The sequence below is a fragment of the Oryctolagus cuniculus genome, chromosome 7 (genome assembly GCF_051225735.1).
Source record: "Oryctolagus cuniculus isolate XC-2025 breed Fujian yellow rabbit chromosome 7, ASM5122573v1, whole genome shotgun sequence".
NCBI classification, from domain to species: Eukaryota; Metazoa; Chordata; class Mammalia; order Lagomorpha; family Leporidae; genus Oryctolagus; species Oryctolagus cuniculus.
This window is the reverse complement of record NC_142873.1, coordinates 161,673,220-161,686,520: the sequence shown is the minus strand read 5'-3', so window position 1 is coordinate 161,686,520 and position 13,301 is coordinate 161,673,220.

Below are 13,301 nucleotides of genomic sequence, written 5' to 3'. Positions count from 1 at the left end.
GCGCGGCCGAGCGCCCACCCGTCGGCGCCCGCGCTCGCTCCGGCCGGAGAGGGCAGCGCGCGGTCGGGCCGGCGGGCTGGCGCCCTCGCGGCTCTGCGGAGAGCGCCCCTTGCCAGCCACCCGTGTGTCCCCCGGTCGGCTCTGATCCCGGGCATGCAGCCCAGACGTCCCTCCGGGCCGGCGGGCGCAAGGCTGCTCGGGACCTGTGTGCTTGGTCACCTCGGCAGTGAGGTTGTCCCTGTGCCCTGTGGTCGTGTTCCTCCGCCAGCCACCTTGTTTTTATATTTATTTATGAGAGAGAGAGAGAGAGAGAGAGAGAGAGAGAGAGAGAGAGAGAGAGAGAGAGAGAGAGAGAGAGAGAGAGAGATCTTCCATCCACTGGTTCACTCCCCAGATGACCACAAGGGCCAGGGCTGGGCCAGGATTTCTTCCAGGTCTCCCTCATGGGTGCAGGGGCCCAAACGCTTGGGCCATCTTCTGCAGCTTTCCCAGGTGCATTAGCAAGGAGCTGCATTGGAAGTGGGGCAGCTGGATTCGAACCCTGGGCACTGCAGGCGGCAGCTTCTCCGGCTGTGCCACAGCCCGGCCACCCAGAACCTTCTTGAAGGGCCTCTGGCTTTGGTGTTTCGTTGTTGCCCTCTGTGTGGGCGCACCTGGCCGTCTCTTCCACGTCCGGGTCCCGCCCGCTTGGTTCCTGATCCTCTCTGGCAGGCGCACCTGTGCCCAGAGCCCTGCTGCTGTTGAGTTTCGCCCTCACAGTTTAGCGGTGGAGTCTAATTGATTTCAACCCGGTGCCTGCTGTTTGGTGCATTATTAAAGATGTCTTGGTTACAATAATGTAAATAATTTAAGTGTCTTGGAATTGATGCTGTTATCCGGAGAAGGTGGGCAGCGGGCCATTCTCTTGCCACCTGTTTGGTTTCTGCTGACCTGTGCCGGTCCTGTGCCGGTCATTTATTAAGAATCTTTGCTCTTTAAGGAGCCACCGTCCTGATTCAGCGTCCCTCCTACCTTTCCTGGGCAGGTCTCCTGGGGAGCCCCAAACACCTGTCTGGGGATCTGGGAAGTTGGTTTCTCTCTCTTCCGAATATTTGGCCAGATGTGCACCATCTGGGCCTGTGCCTCCCCCTGCCGAGTTGCCCAGGCCCCGTAGGATCTCCTGGCATGAGATACGTGGGTGCTGTCTGTAGTGTCCGTCTGGAGCAGACTGTCAGCCCAGGCTGTAAATCAGATCTGTTTCTTTGGCCACTCACGGTCCGTTGGCTCTCATGGCCATGTTTGTGGGCTTTTCTTTTTTTCTTCCTTGCAGAGCTGTGGTGCGGACTAAACTGCACGCCCACGTGTGCTGGTCTGTAAGAATTTCCTGCAGAGAGGCTGGAGGGGCTGCTGCATCGCGTTGAGCTGTCCCTCTTGTCCTTAGGTTTGTTCAGTTAGTTGGGTTGTAACACTCGCTTGGGGACGGAAGTCCTTGGCCACCCCTGGAAGACACAGCCTCGACCCATTACCTAAATGGAACGTGACGGCTGCCCTGCTACGCCCCGGCCTGTGCTTCTGTGACTAAGAATGACCTGGTTTTTATCACCACTCAGACACGGCCAGCAGCCACTCTCAGGGGGCTCTGCGCCTGTCTGCTCTTGGGCCGAGGCGTTTCGTGTCGTGGTTACTGGGGGAGTGGTTGTGGTAAGCGGGACCCCGGCTCCGGTGCACCACCGGCCTGGGAAATGCATTCACCTCAGAGCTTGGCGTGCCCATTTCTGCCCTTCCAAAGCCCTCGTCTGCAATGGGCCAGGAGCACCACACATTCAAAAGTCAAAAGAGCACGTCCGGGTGCCGGCTTCGGCCTAGTGGTGAAGACCCGGGTTGTGACGCCCACGTCTGAAATCCGAGTACCTGGTTTGGTCCCTGGCTCTGGCTCCAGCTTCTTGCAGGCCCTGGGAGTCAGCAGTGATGGCTCAGCGGTCGAGTTCCTGCCACCCCCGTGAGAGACTTGGACTGAGTCTCCCGGTGCCCAGCTTCTGCCCTGGAGCTGTTGGAGGCATTTGGGAAGTGAACCAGCACACGGAGCTCTCTGTCTCTCAAATAAATAAAAATGAATAACAAGACTTTACCAAATTTTGGCCAGGGCCAGGTTGTGGCATAGCTGGTTAAGCCAATGCCTGTGACACCAGCATCCCGTAAGGGTGATGGTTCGAGTCCTGACTGCTCCACTTTCAATCCAGCTCCCTGCTAATGCACCTGGGAGGGCAGCGGAAGATGGCCCAGGTGTTTGGCCCCTGAACCCACGTGAGAGATGCGGATGGACTTCCAAGCTCCCGGCTTCAGCCTGGCCCAGTCTGGTTGTTGCAGCCATTTGGGGAGTAGACCTGGAGATGGAAGGTTCTCTTTCTCACTGTAACTCTGCTTTTCAAATAAATAAATAAATCTTGAAAAAAGTCTTTGAATTTTTTTGGCCACTCTGTAGCCACTCAGAAAGTCTCCTTAGAGGCCTCTTCCAATGCTGAGGCCCCTCCTTGAAGCACGTGCTGGAGACAGGGTTGCTGGGTGAAGTGTAGGACACCAGTTAGGTGGAATTTTATTTTATTTTTATTTTTTAAAAGATTTATTTATTTATTTGAAAGTTAGAGTTACACAGAGGGAGAATGAAAGGGAGAGAGCGAGAGAGAGTGAGAGAGAGGTCTTGCATCCGCTGCTTCACTCCCCCGTTGGCCGCGACAGCCAGAGCTGCTCTGATCCAAAGCCAGGAGCTTCCTCCAGGTCTTCCCACACAGGTGCAGGGCCCAAGGGCTTGGGCCATCTTCCACTGCTTTCCCAGGCCATAGCAGAGAGCTGGATTGGAAGTGGAACAGCCAGGACTCCAACCGGCACCCATATGGGATGCCGGTACTATAGGCGGCAGCTTCACCCACTGTGCCACAGCGCTGGCCCCAGGTTGAATTTTATTTTTTTTTTTTATTTTTTTTTTATTTTTTTTTTTATTTTTTTTTTGACAGGCAGAGTGGACAGTGAGAGAGAGAGACAGAGAGAAAGGTCTTCCTTTGCCGTTGGTTCACCCTCCAATGGCCGCCGCGGCCGGCGCGCTGCGGCCGGCGCACCGCGCTGATCCGATGGCAGGAGCCAGGAGCCAGGTGCTTTTCCTGGTCTCCCATGGGGTGCAGGGCCCAAGCACCTGGGCCATCCTCCACTGCACTCCCTGGCCACAGCAGAGGGCTGGCGTGGAAGAGGGGCAACCGGGACAGAATCCGGCGCCCCAACCGGGACTAGAACCCGGTGTGCCGGCGCCGCTAGGCGGAGGATTAGCCTAGTGAGCCGCGGCGCCGGCCCCCCAGGTTGAATTTTAGACAACAGATAATTTTAGTGTGAGTATCCTAACAGTACATACATATGTATATATGTTAAATAATTATTGGTTGTTTATCTGAAATTCAAATTCAACTGGACATCATGTTTTTTGATTTAAAAGGTTTACTTATTTGAAAGGCAGAGTTACAGAGAGGGAGAGGCAGAGGCAGAGAGAAATGTTCCATTTGCTGGTACATCCCCAAGAGGCCGCAACAGCCGGGGTTGGGGCAGGCTGAAGCCAGGAGCCAGGAGCTTCACCTACGAGGTGGGTGGCAGAGACCCAAGCACTTGGGCCATCTTCCACTGCTGTCCCAGTTGCATCAGCAGGGAGCTGGATTGGAATTGGAGTAGCTGGGACTTGAACCAGCACCCCTATGGGATGCTGGCGCTGGGAGTAGGGGCTTAACCCTTTACACCACAGTGCCAGCCCCGCATCCTGCATTTTTATCTGCAACCTCAGCGGGAGGTCCTTCTGTCCTTACCATTTTCCTGAATTTAAGTCCTGAGAGAGGAGGGGGCAGCCTGCCCTTGCCCCTCCTGCAGTGGGGCTGAATCCTCCCTGCCCCCACCCCCCATAATTCAGACAGGAAATGTACCTGCAAGCTCTTTGTTGTTCCTGTGCCACTGCCTCCACACCGGACCCAGGGTGCCTTGGGCCATGCTAAGCCTGCTGACGACCCTGTTACAGGAGGTTGCAATGGGAGACTTCAGCTAAAGGCAGGGAAAGAGAATTTGCAAGCTCCAGAATTGCATGTTCTTGATGTCTTCTGGTCCCTGAGCCTTCAGTGACTTTGTCACTGGCATCTTCAGCCAAGAGGGTAACTGCAGATGGTCAGGTCACCCGGAGGAAGAGCCTCCTGTGCCTCTGCTGAGACAGTCGTCCAGCGAGATGGAGAGTCGCGCTGGCCCAGAGCCTACCCCAGGGACAGCAGGGAGCTGGGTCAGAAGCAGAGCTGCCGGGACTGGAGGAACCAGTGCTCCAGTACGGGATGCCGAGGTTGCAACAGGGCTTAACCCACGCCACCACACGCCGGCTCCTGCTCCACTTCTTTCTTTGAAGACAGAGTCCAAGAATGGGCAGTGGGGCTTCAGCAGCTTATGGGGGAAATGGTTCCTGAGCTGGTGGAATGAACAGATCTGTGGTGGGGTGGGTGGGGCACACACAATAAGGAAGTCAGTCAAGGCACGTGGTCATTTCAGAGGGGAAGTGTGACAGGTGAGACAGCTCAGTGCTGGGTTGGGGGCATCTCAGCTGGAGGGCAGGTTGTCTGTGCGGGTGACTGGCGAACATCATCAGAGGAGGTGGCTCAGAACTGAATGTTGGGAAAATCATGCAACTTGGGGCACTGTTGTGGTGGCACAGCCGGTTAAGCCTCCACCTGCAATGCTGACATCCGTATGCATGCTGGTTGGAGTCCTGGCTGCTCCAAGTCCCATTCAGCCCCCTACTAATGGCCTGGGAAGGCAATGCAAGTTGGCCCGAGTACTTGGGCCCCTGCCACCCACATGGGAGACCTGGATGGAGTTCCAGGCTCCTGGCTTTGGTCTGGCCAAGCTCCAGCCATTGCAGCCATTTGGGTCTCTGTCTCTCTGTAACCCTGCCTGTCCAATCAATCAATCAATCAATCTTAAAATAAACAAAAGAATCTAGCTTGCCAAGATCTGGAGGAAGAACCTTCTGGAACAAAAGTGTTGAGGCAGGAAAGCATTTGATGTACTCCAGGACCAATGAGCATGGAGCCAGTGACGGTGGGAAGGCAGCGGAACAGGAGTTTGCGATGTTGAACTAGGGCGGGTCCCGGAGGGCCTCCAACACGGTGGTCCAGAATTCCAGTTTTGTTCTGAACACCGTGGGGAGCTACTGAGGGATTCGGTTTTCTGTTTCATTTGAAAGGCAGAGGGAGATCAATCTTCCATCCTCCTGTCCACTCCACAAACAGCCAGGGCTGGGCCAGGCCAAAGCCAGGAGCCTGGAACTCAGACCCAAGTACTTGGGTCATCACCAGCTGCTCCGAAGGGCATGCGTCAGCAGGAAGCTGGGCCAGAGGTGGAGCATCAGGGACCCAGGCCAAGCACTCCGATGGGTGCAGGTGTCCCAAGCAGTGATGTCACTGCTGTGACGCATGCTCACCTGGTCACTGAGGGACCTCGAGAAGGGGAGTGATGTGGCCTGGCTTTCTTTATGCCTAGAAGATCAGGAGACTGGGCCAGAGAAAGCAAGCATAGAAGCATCCCCCAGCCCAGCCCCATGAAAGGCAGCACTGCCTGGGAGAGACCTGGACTGAGACGGGAGCCATGCGGTGTCAGATACAGACTGCCCGTGGGAGCAGGGTCCACAGGCGCTGCTGGGAGGTTGGGTCTGGGGAGTAGGGGAAGAACCGTGGTCACCCCTGTATTTTGGCTTGACCTACTGGGTAGTAAGGCCATTCCCAGAGCGGGGACCCCAGGGAAGAGGCAGGCTTGGAAGGGGTAACCGGAGTTCTCCTGAAGCAGACACCTGCCCCTTCTGCTCCCTTCTCCATCCACTCTGTAGTTCTTCGCAATCGGGAGCTCATCCCTTTCCTTCATTAAGGTCACCCTCCCAAGGTCCTGTGACGTCCTGACCCCCAGCTCCAGCGGCGTTTCCCTTTCAGTGGCCGCCCACCGGACCTGAGGTCGTGGTGGACAGCGCTGGCTGCCTTCTTCCTAGCTTGCCCCTCTGTCTTGCACTGCTGTGCCTGTTCTCTCCCCTCTCTCCGCTTCTCTGCACCTGGGCCCCTCTGTCTTTCCTCCTGCGTGGCATCCCAGACCCTTGGTTATCTGGGTTCACCAGTCTTTCAGCATTGCACCCTCTGATTTCTCCTTCATGGATCTTTGATTTTAGCCAGAAAAGGGAAAAACAACAAGATGCTGCCTGTATCTCAAACAGCCCTTTGACTGCTTGAGACCGTGTCCTTTACTGCGTCTCTGAAATTCTATGTCGGGTCATTGACCTTCGGCTTAAAAACACCCTGTGGACTTTCCGTGAGCAGGGAGAACTCTTGGAGAACTCTGAGCTTTGGCTGATCTGAAAATGCCTGTCGCTTGCTTTAAAGGATATTCCTTCTGAGCTGAAAAAGTTATTGACAGTCTTTTGTTTTCCAGCACTTTGAGAGTACTGTGTTCCTGGCTCAGGCTTCCGTTGGAGCTGTTGTGAAAGGATCCTCTCTTCTCATCCTGAGACCCAGCAGGACGCACTGGGCCTTCCCAGCACAGCATGCATGATCTTCATTCTTTCTTGGATGCTTCTTTGTGGATAGTTCCCTCTGACCAATCTTCCACTTCACTAATTCTCTTGTTTTCCTAATTTTTTTAACTGCCTAATTGAGGTATAATGCATGTCCATCTTAAAGAATTTGAGTTTTGGCCAGTGCCATGGCTCACTAGGCTAATCCTCCACCTTGCAGCGCCGGCACACCGAGTTCTAGTCCCAGTCGGGGCACCGGATTCTGTCCCGGTTGCCCCTCTTCCAGGCCAGCTCTCTGCTGTGGCCCGGGAGTGCAGTGGAGGATAGCCCAAGTGCTTGGGCCCTGCACCCCATGGGAGACCAGGAGAAGCACTCGGCTCCTGCCATCGGATCAGCGCAGTGCGCCGGCCGCGGCGGCCATTGGAGGGTGAACCAACGGCAAAAGGAAGACTTTTCTCTCTGTCTCTCTCTCTCACTGTCCACTCTGCCTGTCAAAAAAAAAAAAAAAGAATTTATGAGTTTCGATACATAAATTCGCTGCTGAATCCATTCCTATAATTAAAGTAGTGGACATCTCCATTTCCATCTCGTCATGCCCCTCAACAGTCTATCCCGCCCCTCACCCCGATCTCCAGGGAGTCACTGATGCTCTGGCTACCATACAATTCCGTTTGCATTCTCAGGGATTTTGTATATGACACAGTGTAGTCTACTTCAGTCCTGCATCTTCCCAATGCCGTGACTGCAGGATGATTCTTTTTCTCTCTCTAGTACTGGCACTCCCGTTTCATGAATGCCCTGTTTCCTATACTTTTGTTATTAGTGGAGTAAAACTTTCCATGGTTTTTTTTTTTTTTTTTTTTTTTTGAACTCAGATTCCCTTATTCCACCTTTATATTGGATAGATAGTTTGATAGGCAGATTGTTTGGCTGGGTATAAAAGTCTAGGTATTTTTGTAGGCATTGTTATGCTGTCTTTTTTTTTTTTTTAAGATTTTTAATTTATTTACTTCAGAGGCAGAGTTACAGACAGAGAGAGGAGAGACAGAGGGAGAGATCTTCCATCCACTGGTTCACCCCCAAATGGCTGCAACTTCCAGAGCTGGGCTGATCTGAAGCCAGGAGGTTCTTCAAGGTCTCCCATACAGGTTTGGGACCCAAGCACTTGGGCTATATTCCACTGCTTTCCTAGGCTGTCAGCAGGGAGCTGGATCAGAAGTGGGGCAGCTGGGATTCGAACTGGTGCCCATATGGAACGCCTGTGCTGCAGGCAGGTGCAGGTGCTTAACCTACTACATGACAGCACTGGTCCCAGCCGCTTTCATTTTTATTACCTATAAGTGTTTATTATTAGCAATAAAACTGATTCTATTGTAATTTCTGAGATTTGTAGCCCTCCTGTCCTTTTCTTTTTGTGGAAATACTGTTTTTATTCCTGGAGTTCTGAAATTCTACGTCATACGCTGCACATGAATGTTCTGTATTTGTGTGATGACTTGGTTCTTTCTTATTAGAACCCTGTTTTTTGTGATAGCAGACCTCCAAGACTGGTTCTCAAATTTTCACACTTCCATTCTCTCATATTTTTGGTCATTTGTTGGGGAACTCAGCTACAGCTCCCAGTTCTTTCATTGGTTTTAACAAACATCTACCATTATCGTTTTTGATTTTCCAGAGGTCTTCTTCTCTGTCCTCTTTTCTTTAAACGAGTTTGATGCATGCGGTTTCTCTCCTATCTCTGGAAGTCTGTTTAGTTTTATTCCCTTCCCTGCTGGCTCGTGGTTTTTCTTTCTAAAAGCAGCCTAGTTGTTTTTTTTCCTGTTTATTTTGGTTGCTTTTTGTGAGCACATCCCTCAAAGCTCTGGAGATCCTTGGCTGACTGTGTGTCATGTGTGTGTTCTCTTCCAGAGTCACCGGGCAGGATCCCACAGATGTTGTATCCGTCAGCTTCTCTCTTGAGTGGGTTGGTTTTCTCTTAAGAGGACTCCTCTTTCTCTCCTGTCTGGAGGAGGCAAACGCCATGCAGAGGAAAAGGCTGGGATTATCACATTACCATCATTTTCTGTTATAGACCCACCTGGTGTCTAGCTACACTTTGTTATCTAGATCCAAAGTCTTCCTGAGCCTTGCCAGGTCACAGACTTCCTAGGAGTAGGGTGAGGGGAGTGGCATTGCTAGACTGGGTAGCCTGGGGCAGGGATTCAGGGCTCTTAGGTGATCTTCATACAGACTATCAACACCGCTGCCCAGTCCCCAATTCTGGAACCACTCCTGGGTCTTGCAGGCCCTTAAGGCAGGTGCCTGAAGTATTTTCTGTTTGTGTTTCCATGACCATGTCCTCTTACAAGTGCTCCAAACACATGCACATGTTTAATGTGTGCCAGCTCTGGAGGAGGGGTGACGGAACAGAGCTGGGAGCGGAAGACGGTGGAGGTGGAGACCTGGAGCTGTTTCCATCCACTGACAGGTGCAGCGGCAGGTGAGTGCCGAGGGCCCCAGGAGCAGGACATTGCCAGAAAAGCCTCAAGTCCTTCTGAGCTGGAGTGGCCTCCCCAGGAAGCAGCACGTGGTGGTGGCATAAGAATCCCTGCCACCACCTGGAAGACCTGGGTTGAGTTTCTGGCTCCAGGTTCCTGCCTGTCCCAGCCCCAGCTGTTATAGGCATTTGAGGAATGTGCCAGTGGTTGGGATCTCTCTTTCTCTCCCTCTCCCACTCCCTCCCTCCCTCTCTCCCTCCCTCCCTCCCTCCCTCCCTCCCTCCTTCTCTCCCTCCCTCCCTCCTGCTCTCCCTCCCTCCTTCCTTCTCTCCCTCCTTCCCTCTCTTTCTCTCCCCTCCTCTCTGTTGCACTGTGGCATAGAGGATAAAGCCACTGCCTGCAGTGCCAACATCCCATATGGTTGCCAGTTTGAGTCCTGGCTGCTCCACTTCTGATCCAGCTCTGTTATGGCCTGGGAAAGCAATGGAGGATGGCCCAAGTCCTTGGGCCCCTGCACCCTTCTGGGAGACCCAGAAGAAGCTCCTGGCTCCTAGCTTTGGATTGGTTCAGCTCCAGCCATTGTGGCCATTTATAGAGTGAACGAACCATCTAATGGAAGACCTCTCTCTCTCTCCCTCTCTCTTTCTTTTTCTCTCTGCTTCTCTGTAACTCTGCCTTTCAAATAAATAAATAAATCTTAAGTAAATAAAAATAAATGAACCTTTAAATATATTTTGTAAATATTTATCTATAAAAGGAGGGAGGGAGGGAGGGAGAGAGAGAAAGAATGCTTCCAGACAGTGGTTCACCCCCAGATGTCTGCAGTGGCTGGGAGGCGAAACCAGGAACCAGGAACTCAACTCATCCACACACTGGAGCCAGAGTCTGCCCAGGGGGGAGTTGGAGTCAGGAGCCAGAGCTGGGCATTGAACCCAGCCACCTGAATGCGGGATGCAGGTGTCTTAGCCACCAGGCTAAAGGCTCACCACAGCTTATCTTTTTTTTAAAGTTTTATTTATTCATTTGAGAGGCAGAGTGAGAGAGGGGGAGAGACACAGAGACGCCTTTTATCTGCTGGTTCACTTCCCAATGCTGCAGCAGCTGGGGCTGCGCCAGGCTGGGGTCAGGAGTCTGGAGCTCTATCCAGGTCTCCTGCATGGGTTCCAGGGGCCCAAGTACTCGATTCATCATCTGCTGCCTCCCAGGGGTGCATTAGAGGGAAGCTGGATTCAAAGTGGAGGTGGGGCTCAAACCAGGCAACTCCCCTGCGGGGCTTAGCCCACTGTGCCTTCATGTCTGCCTCAGTATGGTTTAATCTGGGGCTGGGGGTGTGGTGCAGCACGTTAGCCACTCCTGTGATGCCGGCATCCTATATGGAGTGCTGGTTCAAGTCCCGGTATAATGATCATGCAAGTTATAATAATAATAATAAACAATATATAATAATAAAAGTTATGCAAATGTGATCTGAAATGTCTTCTTTTTTTAAAAAAGGTATTTATTTATTTATTTGAAAGGCAGAGTGACAGAGAGGGAGAGTGGAGAGAGGAGAGGGAGAGGTCTTCCATCCATTGATTCACTCCTCAAATGGTTGCAATGACTGTGGCTGCGTTGGGCTGAAGCAAGGAGACTGGAACTCCATCAGGGTCTCCCACCTGGGTGCAGGGGTCCAAGTGCTGAGGCCATCGCCCACTGGCTTTCCAGGCACGTTGGTAGGGAGCTGGATTGGAAGTGGAACAGCTGGAACTCGAACCGGTGTGCTGGGATGGATGTGTGTTGTGAGTGGCGGCTTAGCCTGCTGTACCACTGTGCGGGCTCCGTCTGAGCTGTCTGTTTATCCTGTTCCACCTTCTTCTCAGGGTGATGTGAGAGTGACTGACACAGGCATTAGGACGGAGTGTGAGGCTACAATTAACCTGGTTTGAACCCAGATGACTGCTGTCTGACTAACAGACTTTATGTGACTCATGGGCAGTGCACACGGTGTGGACACACTGGACACAGGGGTGAGTCACACCCTGGGCAGGAAGAAGCAGGATTGAGGGAGGTTTTTTTTCACTATACTCAGATCTGCATGCAATTTAAAACTCAGGAATTGGTTAGTTCTAGAATTTTTCATTTTTGGATAGAGATTGGCCAAGGGTAACTGAAACTATAGAACACAGAACTGTCCTGAACTTACACTTAAAAATGGTTAAGATGGTGAATTTTATGTTGTGCATATTTCTATTTATTTATTTATTTATTTTGACAGGTAGAGTTATGGATAGTGAGAGAGAGAGACAGAGAGAAAGGTCTTCCTTCCGGTGGTTCGCCCCTCAAATGGCTGCCATGGCTGGTGCTGTGCCGATCTGAAGCCAGGAGCCAGGGGCTTCTTCCTGGTCTCCCATGCGGGTTCAGGGCCCAAGCACTTGGGCCATCCTCTGCTGCTTTCCCAGGCCATAGCAGAGAGCTGCACTGGAAGTGGAGCAGCTGGGATTTGAACCTGTGCCCACGTGGGATGCTGGCACTGCAGGTGGTGGCTTTACCTGCTATGCCACAGCACCAGCCCCTTTATCACAATTTAGAAATTTAAAAACATACACTGGGAGGCTTGGCCTCTTGACTTTGGGTGGTTTTTGAATCCAGAGATCTTGTTTCTATCCTAACTATCATCTAGAAAACCAAACCATGAACAGAAATGCTGGTGGTCAGTCGGGCATAGAAAGTTCTGGAACTCAGCAGAGTCACCACTGATTAGCGCCCCGACTGATTCGCCGTGCGCGTGGCTTGCATTTCTGAATGAGTTTTCAGCTTCGGGGAAGCACAGCACAGCTGCAGCTGCAGACAGCGCTGGCTGAGACCTTGGTTGTTCAGTGTTAAAGCTAACGACCTTTTTTTAGCAAAGCTGGAGCGGGGTTTCCAGCCATTAACATTTTGTGCGGATAGAGCCCCTGTTGGGGGCCAGCCTGCATGAGAGGACATTTAGCCGCATCTCTGGCCTCTTCCAGCCAGATTCCAGTGGTACCACGCCCCTGCTGTGACCTCAAAAAGTACCTCCAGACAGTGCCCAAATCCAGGGAGAGCAAACCCCCCCCCACTCCCACCACCACCTTGAGACCCCCTGGGCTGCAGTTGACGATGCTGTCCACACACCACGGGCCCTCGTGGGGGCACTTTTCTTCCCCCACACTGGGTTTTCCTACTGTGTCCACTCTGAGCAAAAATTTTCTAGCTTCTAGAATAGAGTGAACTGAAACAGGAAAATCTTTAAGAGACAGATGTGGTGTAGCCTGCCAAGCCACCACGTGGGACACTGGCCCCCTATCTTGCAGTTCTTGGGATCAGTCCCTCTTCTGCTTCCTGCTAGTGCATATCCTGGGAGGCAGCTGATGATGGCCCAAGTACTTGGTTTCCTGCATGGGAGACCTGGAGGGAACTTCTGGCTCCTGGCTTCAGCCTGGTCCAGCCCACTCTGCCTGTCAGATAAATGCTTCTCTTTTGAAAAAGAAAACCATTTAAGCTACTGTTTAAAGAACGTTCTTGCTGCGCCAGGCATTGTGCTACTTGATTAATGGTCTCATCGAATCTTTTCAACAATTCTGGGATGTATTATGAACATTTCATCTGAAGTCCTCATCCCAGCTCACAGAGCTAGTAACTAGAGAGGCAAGTTTGACTTTAAAAAGTTCTTAAAATGTGTTTGAGAGGCAGAGAGGAGGCTCCCATCTCTGGTTCACTCCCCAAATGCCCGAGACAACTGGGGCTGGGAACTCAATCCAGGTTCATCACCTGCTGCTCCCAGAATCTGCACCTGCAGGAAGCTGGTCGGACGCTGGAGCCCGGCGTGAACCCAGCTACTGCTTGGTGGGGTTTAACTGCCAGGGCAAACACCAGCCCCAGGTCCGACCTTTCCACTGTTGCTGTTATGTTTATTTATTTAGTTGCCCTCTTTCTTTTAGAATGTATATGATGATGTCTGAGAGGACTTCTCGCTGAATGTGTGATAGCACCAGCTTTATTTTAGCATTCCGGGGATATGTGGTGCGTAAAGATGTTATCTGTGACCCACAAAGGCAGCGAATGTTTATTGCCTGCTCAACAGCTCTGACTCCCAGATAAAGTCTCTGAATTAAGAGATAAGGACATAACCGCATCCATAGCAAAGAAGCTGTTGAAGGGCCCACAGCCTCCAGCCCCTTCCCAGCCGTAATGAGGCCCAAATGTCCCTCGACCAGCAGAGGGCAGACTTGCGGTCCCAATGAACAAGAGTGGGCAAGGAAACCTGTGCCCGATGGTTT